This window comes from Hyla sarda, chromosome 6, assembly GCF_029499605.1.
Source record: "Hyla sarda isolate aHylSar1 chromosome 6, aHylSar1.hap1, whole genome shotgun sequence".
Taxonomy (NCBI): Eukaryota; Metazoa; Chordata; class Amphibia; order Anura; family Hylidae; genus Hyla; species Hyla sarda.
The window spans coordinates 66,935,226-66,949,991 of NC_079194.1; the positions used below are offsets into that span (position 1 = coordinate 66,935,226).

The 14,766-nt window shown below is 41.1% G+C and overlaps 1 protein-coding gene and 1 long non-coding RNA gene across 3 annotated transcripts in view; one reads left to right on the forward strand and one right to left on the reverse strand.

The window, feature by feature from the left end:
* The window catches only part of CACNA1I (calcium voltage-gated channel subunit alpha1 I), a 721,300-nt gene that overhangs the window by 582,248 nt on the left and 124,286 nt on the right, over positions 1–14,766 (reverse strand). The window lies entirely within an intron of this gene.
* LOC130275725 (uncharacterized) lies at positions 8,652–13,846 on the forward strand. The gene is made up of 3 exons (XR_008844879.1): positions 8,652–9,153; positions 9,488–9,549; positions 12,864–13,846. It is a non-coding gene; the product is annotated as an uncharacterized LOC130275725 (long non-coding RNA).

Here is a 14,766-nt window from a genome sequence, read left to right on the forward strand (position 1 = left end):
TTCTAAGTCCCAATGCCCAATCTGTAATGCCATTAATAGGAACCCAGATCCTGCTGCCACCGGAATACCTTCCGGTACCAATCCACATTTCTGCCTGCTTTACATGCTGCCGCTAGTCCTGCTATGACCCTTAGGGGGCAAGCATGTGCTTGCACAAACACCCAAAATCTGTCCCCCACCTATCCCTGATCAGAACCACCTAGGCTGCTCCTCCCATTATATGGTTCTTGAGCAACATACTGGTTTACCCTAGTGAATGTGTTATGTGATGCTTTTGTGATATTCTGTGTTTGACCCAAACCTGACTGTACTTATGCCAAACCCTCCGGTACTGTATCAAGTCTCCAGTGTATGACCCAAACTGTTGACCATAAGCCTATGCCACCTACCACAACCCTCCTGCCTGTTTCTCATCATATTAATTTACTGCCTGTCCACAGCCCATACCTTGACCAAGATCAGTCTTTACCTGACCCTTCCATGCCTCATATGGATGTCTCATGGTCTGCTGAGCCAGTTACTACCCACACCAGGACCACCCATGAGGTAGCAGTCTGGTAGCCCCTTGCAGCTTATCCCAGCTTCCTCATTCTGGAGAAGAATAAATGGTTAAAACAAAAAGGCTACTTAGATTTCGCTCTCCAGTTGCCCCACCTCAAACCAGTTGGCTAATACTGACTGGCCATTACATCATGCATATATGGTGCCAAATGTACTAGATATGTTTATGAAAAATATTTAATAATATTTAGAAACTTGAAGAAGCCTGCTTGTTTTCTAAGTTTCCTTTATTCTTCTATATATTAACAGTTTGCTTTGGAAATTGTAGACTTTAGATTCCTGACTGCTTTTAATCTGGTATTAACTGGACCTATCTGATCCTCAACTTGCCCTTCTTGCTTTACTATTGTTTTTTATCACAACTTGATTTTTACAGCTACAGCAGGTCAGGGCAAAACAAAGCAGTCTATAACCTGTGACTGGGGACATCGACCACATGTCACCCTGAGACCACTTGAACGTGGAAGCCATTTTTTCCGTCAGCTAGTGTAAATGGCCACTTTGGAATGACCTGCTACAATGTGGAATCAGCAGGGGTAAGAGCAGCATTCTTGGCTCCTTTGTCCACAACTACCCCCTATCCTACAAAATAGGGAGGGCCCCCCCTCCCCTTCTGTGCCAGGGCATCGGCATTGTGAAGTATAAAGTACAGACACACTACCCTCTATGAGCCCATGAGCTGTGCCCCCTTGTAAGAATCACAATGCTGTCCCCCTGTGTAATGCTTCCACGCAGATATACAAGATAGCATCGTAACACTCATCGGAATGAGAGAAAAATGAAAAACAGACAAGACAGAAACAGTATTGGCAACACATCAGCTGGGGGGGGGGGGGGGGGACAGGCAGCAAAACACCTATCAATTTAAGTCCAATTAAAAGGGACAATGTCACCTGACATTCCTGTTTTAGTAAACGCTCAGCAGGAGATAACAATTCTGGACTATCTTTTCTAAGAATTTTGTATTGTGCCATTCCTCCTGAAATTGTAGGAATAAGGCTTAAGCTGCATGGATACTTTCCTTGCCCATCTGATTGATATTGATCGGGGCCACATCTGTTGCACAAACCAATTATTATGCAATCTGAAGGACTGCAGTGATCAAGAAGCGCTACAAAAAGTCTCAATGTAGCCCTAGCGTAATTGACAACTAGATATTACCATTCCCATTGTCAAGGAGGATGTGTCTCTAATGGTATAGATAATAGACATGGTGTGGCCGTGGTGGGAAAGGTGGGGGCCTAAGTTTGGGCAGCAGTGCAGGAACTATGAACTATGGTCTATAATATGTAGCTGCTTCAGGGCCTATAGAGACAGGGAACCCAAAATCAGGTTACAAACATATTTTTTTATTGCATCTGAAAGGGACATCACATAATACATATCACAAAGTGTACGTCCAGCTTGCCCCTATTTAGAGTACATACTTGTGGTTGAGTGGATCTCATGCTGTCCTGCAATTTTTGTATGTTTGCACAACTTGAATAAAATAAGTTTGTGATTTTACTTGCAATTGCTAGATCCAAGTTGTATTTTTTTTTTGAATTCTGAAAGTGCACAGGACACTAATAAAAGGGTTGGCCTGCCGAAAAGGTAAGGCCTCCTTTTCATATGTCCAGCGTCCAACATATTTTCCCTCTGGCGCTGTAGAAAATGCGCCGGAGGCAAACTGATGCTAGAACTGATCCCATTCATTTGACATATATAATCCCAGCCTGATTTTGTCATGAGATAACAATAAATAAGGAGCAAAAAACTGTAAGAACTACTTTGTAGCCAATTTCAACAACCAATTCTACAGCTTTCTTTTTCAACATGAATGCATGCCTCTACGCAACACCGGATCTGTGAGCGTCTATCACAAAGGGTACAAAGAAATAAAGACAAAAAACTTAAACTTATAACAGAGAAATAATAAAAACGAAACACTTAAAGGGGTACTCCGCCCCTAGATATTTTATTCCCTATGCAAAGGATAGGTGATAAGATGCCTGATTGGAGGCGGTCCAGCCGCCGGAACCACCTCCGATCTCCGGCCTGGTATGTCAGTAATCCGCCACAGGGAGAAAACTCAGCTACATGCCAGATTATGAGTGACAACAGCCATCACCCCTATCATAGACATTAATAGGGAGAGGGGGAGTGATGACCATGGCCGCCTGAAGCCAAGCGCAGCCATCATTCTTAACATAAATGTTCAGAACACCAGGGTGCCAGACCGGAGATTTTGAGGGGTCCGGCCGCTGGAACATCTTATCCTTTATCCTTTGGATAGGGGATAAGATGTCTAGGGGCAGAGAACTAAATAATAGAAATAGGCAGGAAGTTCTCCAAATCATAATTTCAGTCTGGCTGTGCTGCTTAAGTGCTATTCCAGCATTTTATAGACAATATTTCAGAAGCAAAAATAAACAGATCAATGTCATCTCCTAACACCTCCATTAAATTTTTACATTTTGGTTACACCCCCTCCCCCCCCCCCGCCAACCTACCACTCTGTATTCCCAGAAAGCAAATTTAACTCGGTGACAGTCCTCCGCATCTCTTCAATATTTCATGTTTGGTATTGACTTGAAGCCACTGTCAGCATAACAACACTAGCTGAGAGAAAGTTCACATCTCAATAGAGAAACTACTTGACCTGCTCGGTATTTAACCCGTCTCCGGTAACATTGCTGCAGGGTAATTACCTGCTATATAAAAAGGCTTTGCTGCTTTTCCTTTGTTAAGTGTACCTTCCCTGCTTACACATAGAACGGAGTGGAGTTATATTCATCATAAAGGACAAATCTACAGCATGGTCATGTTACATGGCATGTAGTTGAGTTAACCAAATAAAGGATATCTGATTTATCAGGTATCATTATAAAAAAAAAGAAAAGAAAAAATCATTGTATCATGGGAAAGCAATATGTGTAGTAGATGTTGCAGCTTCTTCTGTTTGTAGAGACCTGATGGAAAGCTACTGACTAGGATGAAAGTAAATAAGGTGCTAAACATTTGTCCATAGCAAGGCTTCTTGCTTCTGGTTAATGACATAAAACAGTGAAATCTCCATACACATTAGTGAAAAGTCAGACAAACCTTCCAACCTTTAGTTGGATCAGCAGACTACCTAATGTGCATGTGGGCTTCCTGACTCTCTCCAACAGAGGATGTTGGGAAAAAGAAGGATCAGGAAGTCAAATTTTTAATCATATGATACAGTACAGACATACACATTAGAGAAAAGTTGGCTAAGCCCTCAGATTTTGGCTGGACTGACAAAGTATTTAATGTGGGCTTCCTGACTCCCTCCAACAGATAATGTCGAAGAAAGAAGGATCAGGCAATCCATTCAGTCAATCACTTGATACAGTAAAGACTCTCATATACATTAGAGGAAAGTTGTCTGAACCAGACACTGTTAGCGTGACCACCAGGTTGTCTAATGTGCATAGGGTCTGAACGATTGTAACCAACAGATGATATACCGTATTGGAAAGAAAGGATCATGTAATCAATTTGGTCAAACACAGTAGAGTTCCTATACACATTACAGAAAAGTCAGTTAAACCCTCAAGTTTTGGCAGAAATCTTATGTGCACATGGGCTTATTGACTTTCTTCAACAATTGATGTTGGAAAAACAAAGATCAGGCAATCCATTTGGTCAATCATATGATACAGTAAAGACCCCCATACAAATTTGAGAAAAGTCAGACAAATCCTGCAGTTTTGTCTGGACTGGCAGTGTATCTAATGTGCATGTGGGTTTCAAGACTCTTTCCAACAGATGATGTCAAGGAAAAAAGGATCAGGCAATCAACTTGGTCAATAACATGATAAAGTAAAGACCCCCATACACATTAGAGAAAAGTTATCAGAACCAGACACTCTTGGCGTGACCACCAGTTTGTCTAATGTGCATGGGGTCCTATCAATTGGCACCAACAGATGATGTATGAGGAAAGAAGGATCAAGTAATCAATTTGGTTAAACACATAATACAGTAGAGTTCCTATACTTGATAGGAAAAGGTTGGCTAAATCCTCCAATTTGGGCTGGACTAAGAGAGTATCTTATGTGTATATTCCCAATCATGGGATACATTAAAGTTTCCCATACACCTTAGAGAAAAGATGACAGAACCAGACAATCTTGGAATGACCACCAGGTTGTCTAATGTACATGGGGTCTTCCCGATTGTCACCAACCAACAGATGATGTATGGAGAAATGAGGATCAGGCAATAAGTTTGGTCAATCACATGATACAATAAAGACCCCCCATACAAGAGAAAAGTTGACAGAGCCTGAAAATTTTAGTGTGACTGACAGTATAGAATGTGTATGGGGCAACCTGATTTCTTCCTGAAATATAAAGTTTGGGGAAAAATGATCTGAAAATCAATTTGTTCAATCACAGAATACAGTAATGGCCCCCATACCAATAAAAGAAAATCCAGCCAAACCCAAGGATTTAGGCAGGACTGTCCAACTGTTTAATGTGTATGGGGGGCCTAATACTTATTCCCCAACAGAGGGTGTTAGGGGAAAAAGGATTTCACATGATACCTTTCAATGCCACAGAAAAATCTGCCTGTGGATTATTCCTCCCTCCTACCAAAAAACACAAGCACGCTAGGTAACATTGACCAATTGTGTGGAACAGCTGTTGGCTAAACAAGTGTTTGTCTGACAGCCATGTACGGGCAGCTTAATAATCAATCTTACCGTACGTGGACAAGTTTGTTTATTAAAGAAAAAAATATATATTCTTAATCCAAACACTTTTTCTTTGGAGAATAGGGCTCTTTAGAAACCCATTTTTTTTTTTGCTTTACAATAAAGGTGTTTTCCGGCAAAACAAAAAAAGATTAAGCATTGTGCCAAGAAATGAAAAAAAAAAAGCCTGTACTCACCCCTTCGCTCCCCCACGCAGCCTACAAGAGTATCTTGTCTCTGCCGCACTACACTTCACAGAGCTGCAGATGGCACATCACATGATCACTCAGGACACCTCTGTGGCCAGTAATTGGCTGAGCGGGCATGTGACATGCCCACTGCAGCTCCAGTAAGTGCGTCAGAGACCAAGTGCTCATAAGGGAAGCTGCAGGGGGGATTGAGGGAGGTAAGTAAAGCCTTTTCAAAAAAATTGCCAGTACAGAAAAAAAGATATAAACTTAAAAAAAGATCTGCTGACAGAAATGCTTTGAAGAAGACAAATGCTATGCCTACATTTTTTAAGGACGGAAATGTCAGGAAAAGAGACAGGCAAAGAATAAAAGAAAGCATTCTCTGTGTTAAAACAACATCTAGTAATCATCACTGTAAAGCCTTGTTTTTCCAGTAGAAAATGGTTTTATCAGCAATAATACCTGCCTTCTGATTCCAAGCCTTATGTCTGACAATAAGATAGAAACATGTACCCTGCTCTCCTGAACTACAAGATAAGGCTTTAGTGAAATTCTTTTGAATGACGCGATATTGATTTGAATGTTATTCGGCGCAGAGGAAAGATCATCCAAACGTTGAACAGACGCAGGCAATGTTCCCCCATCTGTTTCACTTTAACATAATCTGTATATAAATGTTAGGTGAAAGCCATAGGGAAATAGTTATTTTTGTGAAACATTGGATATAGTTCATAAGAAGTGTATGGGCGCACAAAAACATGAAATTACACAGAATAACAAAAGGTAAGAATTTGCTCAAGAATATAATTTTGCCAAAAATCCATGTCCAGTATAAGGACAAATTCTGGTTTATTTAGATGAATTTAGGTGCTCTCCCTTGTACTAATCCAATTTTTTTTCTCTTTTGGTTTCAGTTTTGTGTATACATACAGAGTGTTTAAGACACTTTTCCTTGACTCAGTAGACAAAGAGCTGAGCTCAAAAGAAATTGGGAAATGGAAAGGGATTTAGGAGTAAAGGAGAGAGATTTAGGAGTAATTATTTCAGAAGACTTAAAAGGTAGGAAGACAATGTAATAGAGCAACAGGAAAGGCTAGCAGAATGCTTGGATATATAGGGAGAGGTATAAGCAGTAGAATGAGAGAAGTGCTCATGCCGCTGTACAGAACACTGGTGAGACCTCACTTGGAGTATTGTGCGCAGTACTGGAGGCCATATCTCCAAAAGGATATAGATATTCTAGAGAGAGTTCAGAGAAGATACTAAACTAGTACATGGATTGCAGGATAAAACTTACCAGGAAAGGTTAAAGGGCCTTAACATGTACAGCTTGGAAGAAAGAAGAGACAGGGGGGATATGATAGAGACTTTTAACCTGTTCAGGACATGGGGCGTATGCATAGGCCCTGCATCCCGAGTCCTTAAGGACGTAGGGCGTATGCATACGCCCGTGGGAATTCCGGTCCCCGCCGCTAGCCATTTGGGGACCAGACTGGGATGCCTGCTGGAATCATTCAGCAGGCATCCCGGCACATCGCTGAGGGGGGACCTGAGACCCCCCCATGTCGGCGATCGCAGAAAATCGCATGTTAATTCAGACATGCGATTTTCTGCTATTCCGGGCTGATCGGGTCTCTGGTGACCCAATCACCCGGAAAATAGGGATGATTGGAGTTGTCAGTGACACCCCCGATCATCCTGCAGGATAGGAGCGAGGTTGCAGTGCTACAATCTCCTCCTATTCCCTGCCTTTAGTCGGAACTGAGTTCTGACCAATGGCAGCGCAGGGCAGGGGGCTGGCATGGAAACCCCCCTTTCTGCCCACCCCTGGATGTCGGGCAGAATGGGGGGAGAAGATGGAGACATGTGCCTTACCTGAAGATGGCGTGGGGACCGAAGATCATCGTGGAGACTGCAGAGATCCCACCTCAGGTAGGGAAACGACGGGGGGTGTAAATGAAAGTGAAGGTAAACCGATCTTTACTGTGGCAACCACTAGGAAGGCGGAACTGCAACTCCCAGCATGCCCAGACAGCCAAAGGCTGTCTGGGCATGCTGGAAGTTGTAGTTTTGCAACATCTGGAGGGTCACAGTTTGGAGACCACTGTTTCAGTGGTGCCCAAACGGTAGCCCTCCAGATGTTGCCAAACTACAACTCTCAGCATGCCTAGACTGCCCAGGCATGCTGGGAGATGTAGTTCTGTAACATCTGTCCCTTCAAATTTTGCAATTTTCAGAAAATTTTTGAAAATTGCTGCTCTACTTTGAAGCCCTCTAATTTAAAAACATTTTTAAAAATATGTCCATTTTATGATGCCAACATAAAGTGGACATATTTTATTTGTGAAGAAAATTTTTTTTTATTTGGAATATTCATTTTCCTTACAAGTAGAGAGCCTCAAAGATAGAAAAATGCTAAATTTTCAAAATTTTCATGCAATTTTGGGATTTTTCACCGATAAAAGATGCAAGTAACGCCGAAAATTTACCACCAAAATAAAGTAGAATATGTCACGAAAAAACTATCTCAGAATCAGAATATTCAGTAAAAGCGTTTTAGAGTTATTAATGCGTAAAGTGACGGTGGTCAGAATTGCGAAAAAGGGCTGCGTCCTTAAGGGGTTAAATACATAAAGGGAATCAACATGGTAAAGGAGGAGAGCATTTTTAGCTCACAAAGGTGGGTGCGAAATGAAAGATTGCAGGAGTCCCCAGCGGTGGGACCCCCGCGATCATACATCTTATCCCTATCCTTTGGATAGGGGATAAGATGTATTAGGGCCGGAGTACCCTTTAAAGCTTATCCCCTATCCACAGGATACGGGCTAAGTGTCTGATTATAGGGCATCTGACCTCTGGGGCCCCCAATGATCTCTTGATTGAGGCCTCATCTCTACCTCTACATGGACCGTGTTGTCGGCACACACTCCATGCATTCTCTATGGGAGCGCCAGATATACAGGGGCACTTTACTCAGGTATCTCTGGCACTCTCACAGGGGGAGATTTATCAAAACCTGTCCAAATGAAAAGTTGCTGAGTTGCCCATAGCAACCAATCAGATCACTTCTTTTATTTTTCAGAGACCTTTTCAAAGTGAAAGAAGTGATCTGATTGGTTGCTATGGGCAACTCAGCAACTTTTCCTCTGGACAGGTTTTGATAAATCTCCCCCATAGAGAATGCATGAAGCGTGGCCAACTCACCACTCCATGCACAAGGAAAGACAGGGCCTCATTTTGGAGACTGTGGGGGGTCCCATAGGTCTGACCCATGTGATGAGACACATATCCCCTATCCTGAGGATAGTGCCTACATTTTAAAGTAGTAGAGTACTCCTTTAAACTCCAGACCCCTTTTTTGTGGGACAAGCATGAAGAGACGCATTCCGGACTAAAATGGCACAGTTGTCAAAGCAAACACATAACGCCCAATGACTTATACTATTGGGTTTCTATCGAGGTATAAATAAAAGCCAGGATGCTTGGTCAAAAAATTGTATCTGTTTAATACACAATAGAAATGGATATATGACCTACAGGGTGCTTACTTACAGGGAGATCTGTCTGCAGGGGAGTGCAGGGGGGGCATGGGCTCATTGGTATGAAATAGCTGTAGCCCAGTAAAGTCCCTGCATGTGTATTTTATTCTGCCATGCTATGAAGTTTGGTAAACCTTAAGAAGATCCTCCAGAGTGGGTGAGTGCAACACTTTCCTATTTAATTCTATTTGTTGTATGAGCTTGTGGTTTTTACACACACAAGCACCGTCCTAGCAACTCCCCTGATTTAAAAAAAATTTAGTATATAGCTCAAATGGCATAGGTGTCTTTTCTAGGCGTTAGTCAATAGTTGGTAGAGGGCTCCTTGTTAGTTAAGGACCCTAATAGGTTAATAGAGCCATACTCTAGACACTCTTTATCTGGCTCTGCGCAGAAGCCACACCAAGGTAAGGTTAAATAAATGGACAGGGCATAGGGAAAAAATGTATTGAGTCAATATGCAGGACACTAGATGTTATTTACTCTTCCAGCGGCCATTGTGATCTGAGATCCAAACCAGGAAGCTGCACTGAGCCGGCAACAGCACAGCAAGGTATGGAGGCAGTAGGGAATAAACCTTTAACTGTTTAGATTCAAAACCATCTAAGACACTGAGTACAACAGTCTTGGATTAGTAATGTTTAAGGAAGGATTAATAAGTGATTACACATGGTTTATTTACTCGCAGTACATGTCCTTCCTACCTCCGTATTTACTCATATTTATTTGTGCGCACCAAAATATGTATAAACACAGATGTAAATGTATTTGGAACAAGCAAGTGTGTCATTAACACCTGTCTACATTTCTCTCTCTATTACTTCTGTCTCGTGGCCCCATGTGAAAAGCACAGAAAATTGGACTGGATACACCCATACGTTAATTTTCAGCAAGATGTAAACATCCTCTTGTGGAGAAGTGTTCACCGAGTCACACAGGCAAACTGTGCAGCATGTGGGATCTTTTTTATTCGCACATTATTTGCATGAGTTGTACTTAGTGTTTAGGTACAAAATCCCAGCCATCTATGACCGCAGTCAACAACTTCTATAAGGTCATAATAAACCTCAGTACTGAATTCATAATTGTGCAACGGGTATATCAAAGGACAGATGTAGCAGAGTTAACATTCAGACTTAGTGTGTTTATGCATCTAGGGAACCAGCTACGACTCTGTTAACTCTGCTACATCTGTAATTCTTATGCAAGTCTACACACATTCAGATGTAGCAGAGTTGAGAGTCAGAAATAGTGCGTTGATGCATTTAGTCAAAGGGGTACTCCACTTCCTCATCTGCCATGCCCCCTCCAATAGACTTGCATTGAGGGTGTGTGGCCTGATATCATGATGGGGTGTGGCCGTGACATCACGAGCCCCAGCTCCCACACTCAGCGTTCAGAACAAAATGTTCTGAACGCTAAGGCAGTGGAGTACCCCTTTAACACTCTACAACTCTGATTTTTAACTCCAGCTAGCTACATCACAAATGTGTGTCATATTCATCTAAATAATATAGCAGCTGATAAGTACTGGAAGGATTAAGATGTTTTAATTGAAGTAATTTACAAATCTGTTTAACTTTCTGGCACCAGTTGATTTAATTTTTATTTCCAGTGGAGTACCCCTTTAATATTCAGCCATGCTTATTAAGAGAGGGGGCATAAGCCACAGTCAGATAGCAAAAGAGTCAAGCAGCTGAAATATAGCATTCACGATCCTTCTCTTCCTCAACATCATCTATCAAGAGAGACTCAGGAGGCTCCCCAACTTTTTGTGTTTGAGAAACTAAAGACTTGCAAAAAATCATGTGCTTGCCATCAAAACTACCCAATTCAGATCAATAAAACTGATTTTAAGCCAAATATGCTTTGGCATATTTAGTGCCCCTATAGAAATGAAAGTGCTGTCTGCAGCACTTGTTTGTGACTGTCAGAGTCCCTATAGATCGTGGGGAGTCCTAGCAGGCAGACCCCCTGCAAACAGACAATTATCCACCTATCCTGTGAATAAGGGGTAAGTTATCTTTCACCGTACAACCCTTTAAAGCTAAGATAGGACCTTTGTCATTGATGTTATAGTGGCATCTTACCCAAAACATCCCTGATCACAAAAGGGTTAAAACAAATTTGTTTTCCCAAACAACCTCTTTAATATAAGGAGTGCAACAGCCAGTTTTCAATGCATATCCATACATTTCTCCATTTATCTTATTTGTCTTGGTGCCTGGAAGTTCCCTTAAAGAGTGCCTGTCACCAAATAAAACTTTTAATATAGTGTTCCTTGCGTAATTAGCAGACACTTTCCCATTCACTTGCTTTTAAAATTAATAACATAAATATGTTTAAAAGGTAATATAAAAAAACGGCCACTGCGTGACTCTGTTCTGTTCCCTGCTACAATTAATAGTGATGAGCGGAAGGGGCCATACTTGAATTCACAATATTTCGCGAATATATGGACAAATATGTTCACAACATTTTCATATTCGCTATGTTCGTTCTTTTTTTTCCATGCCAAAATTTGTAATGAAGGTACCATAGTGCACATGCGCAATTATATCTTTCACCTAAAAGAAGGGAGGGATCACTGTCCAGTCTGGAAGTGCCGATATTCGCATAAATATTCTCATAAATTCTCATAGATTTGCATGAAAAAACGAATATTCATCATTACGAATATATATCACTAGATTTTAAATAAAGGTGAAATCTCTAAGTACCGATATTTGCAGCAAAAATTAGCATTTCAAATATTCACGCTCAACACTAACAATTAATACAGTGAGTTTGGTCTCCTCCCGGCCTGGCCAAAGTCCAAACTCAGGAAGTGCTTCTCTGCACTGAGCTTGATTGACAGCTGCACAGAAAGTAAAAGCTCCCCAGATTCTCAAGAAAGCTGTACAGACTGAAACCTTCAGGAGAGCCTCACTCTCAGCAACACAGACTGAAACATACACAGAGTCTGAGGTCTTCTATTCATCACAGCACTGCAACCATGTGAGGGCGGAAGTGGTCCCCCTACAGGCTTCAGTGATGTCATGTCTGTTAGGAAACACCTACTTTCTCCTGCTGGGAAATTGCACTTGTGAGCAAGAAGAAAGGAAAGATACACAGCTTTTTAAAGCTCTGAATTTTTTTTAAGGGCTGGAGGGGTGTTAGGAGTACTTAGGGAACATAGCCTGAGGTAGTTTAGAACAGTTTATTTGGCGACAGGTACTGTTTAATAGAATCAGTGAATATATTCTGAAAAGAGAAGAGGCATTCAGTACACTATTTCAGTGATATAGTTAAATATACCAGCACAAAGACAATCTAACTGACATATTTTTCTTTGCAGCCACTACTGCATCTACAAAGGTGCCCAAGTTTCATGCGTCTCAGGTTCCCTGAGGGTTTCTTTTGACAACCACTCCAAAGAGGGCACACAGCTCCTGACTCTTGATGTAGATCATTATTCCCATATAAACCATGGGCTGCGGCTGATTAACCGATGAGCATCTCAGGTTGTCACTCAATATAGTGCAAATCTGACATTCACATCCCAAACATCCTTATGTTAGTGCCTTCTGAAAACACCTAAAGGCTTCTCTGGACAATACAGATTTCTTTGTGGTTAGATATGGAGCCCAACCTTCCAGTAGGGTTGGATGGGTTTATTTATAATTGACATAGTATAAATCTCCTGATTTCCTCACCACCCTGGCATTCTTCTCTTACTGTCATTTTTATATTCCTATCACTTTATCTGTCTTTCGCAGCTTCATGTAGGCTGAAATCCAACTTTTCCTGTTCTCTCTTTTGCTACTGTTGTTCTCATACTCTTCACAGTATTCATCATTTCTCCTATTTTTCTGTTTTTGCTTCCAGTGCCTGAGATTTTAAACCCAAACGACTTGCGCTCACCCAGGAACAGCAGGTCTTTATCATGACTCCATGACAACCAACAAGTCAAACAAAAGCTAATCCTTATGTGTTAAGTGTTATATCTGCTCCTCCAGGTGCGCTGGCCAAGGTGCTGAAAGGTGGCGACTTCTGAGAGACTAGAACAAAGTCATTGCAACAATTGTCTAACAATAGCTCCTTTTCAAAGTTGGAAAACCATGTAGATCCATTAGCCGAGAATTTCCGGGATCACAGCTGCAGTCTGCATCTTTCCATTGCTTCTATTGATGGACTTCCTCAGGAATTATGCATATTTGTTAGAATTTTTCTGATAAACATGCAAACATGCTATGACATGCTTTGTGAAGTCAAATACACAAAAAAATGAGGGATCTAGTTACATGCTGCCTCTACAAGTCTATGGAGAGAGGAAGAACAAGGGAGGTAGATTAGAGGGGGAATGATTGGAGAAAGCCAGAAACAAATGAAGACTGCAAAGGTAGTACCCATGTTTATACAATTCTCTTCCCTGATCTCCATATGTTTTACTTAAATTTTATGTTTTGATGGTGTCCTGTGATCCATCACTATAATCTTCCACCCAGCCTAGAAACTAAATTTTTCATTTCACCATTCCAAATACATTCTCCTGTCCAAAACATTTCAGATTTATCGGCCTTTTTTGGATGTTCCCTTAAAATTATGAGGTTGACGTTTCTGTGGTTACAAAAATAAAAAATTCTGTGCTGCATATATAGAAGTGACAGCAGGGCCTTCAGGATTTCCTGAGTCTAGTGAAAGCTGTAACCACCTTTGCCCTTTTCACCATATCACTTAGGACAGTAATTGGACAGAAAGTTAATGATACAGAGGAAACTAAAAAGTCTGATAATACAAAAGAAAGAATAGGCAGAATATTGCGACAGGTTAGCTACATAAAGACTAAGAAAGATTTCTGATGGTTAACAAGGATGGATACTAATTGTAATATTTAATATACATGTGTGTATAAATAAAGTATAGTACATATAGCAAAAGACTACATTTTCTTATTTAGCAAACAGTGATAGTTTTTGTATTTAATGTTCTCAAAAACAATAGCAATAATAAAGATTACAAAAAATTACAAATAGAGGGATTTCTAAGTATTAGGATTTTAGGGGAGATTTACAAAAACCTGTGCAACTACAGCATTCTCCTCTGCAAAGATTTTGATAAATCTCCCCCTTTGTGTACTGGTGACTTTTACTTATGGGAGGGATAACCTACCTAGTGAGAGTATCCACCTAATGAGGGATAACTATCAACTGGGGCTTCTGCCTTATGGGGAAACTACCTACTTACTGGAGGCTTCTATTTAATGGGGAATCTACCTACCTACTGCAGGTATTTGCTAATGGGGAACACTTATTTACCTACTGGGGGCATCTAAATAATCGGGGATTATCTACCTTCTGGGGTCATCTAACTAATACAGGAGAAGGAACAACCTATTGGATACATCTACCTAATAGAGGATTATCTACCTATTGGGGGCTTTAACCTAAAAGAGAGAATTATCTACCTACTGGGGGCATTTACATATTGGAGGGAGAATTATCAACCTACTCCAATTTTATGGCAGTCAGGAAACTTCCAATCTGGAACAAATAAGTCTTAAAGTAAAAAAAAAATATCACCATAAATTCTTAAAAAATATGGTTAACATTAAAACCTGATTTAACCCGTCCAGAACACAGGGCATACACATGCCCTGATGTCTTGGTACTTAAGGGCCCAGGGTGTACCTGGTCCAGTTAACAGTGTTTAAACCATTCTCACAAGTGGAGAATAGGTTAAACCTGGTGGGTCCCGGTTGCTATGATCAGCCAGGACCCAAGGCTATTGC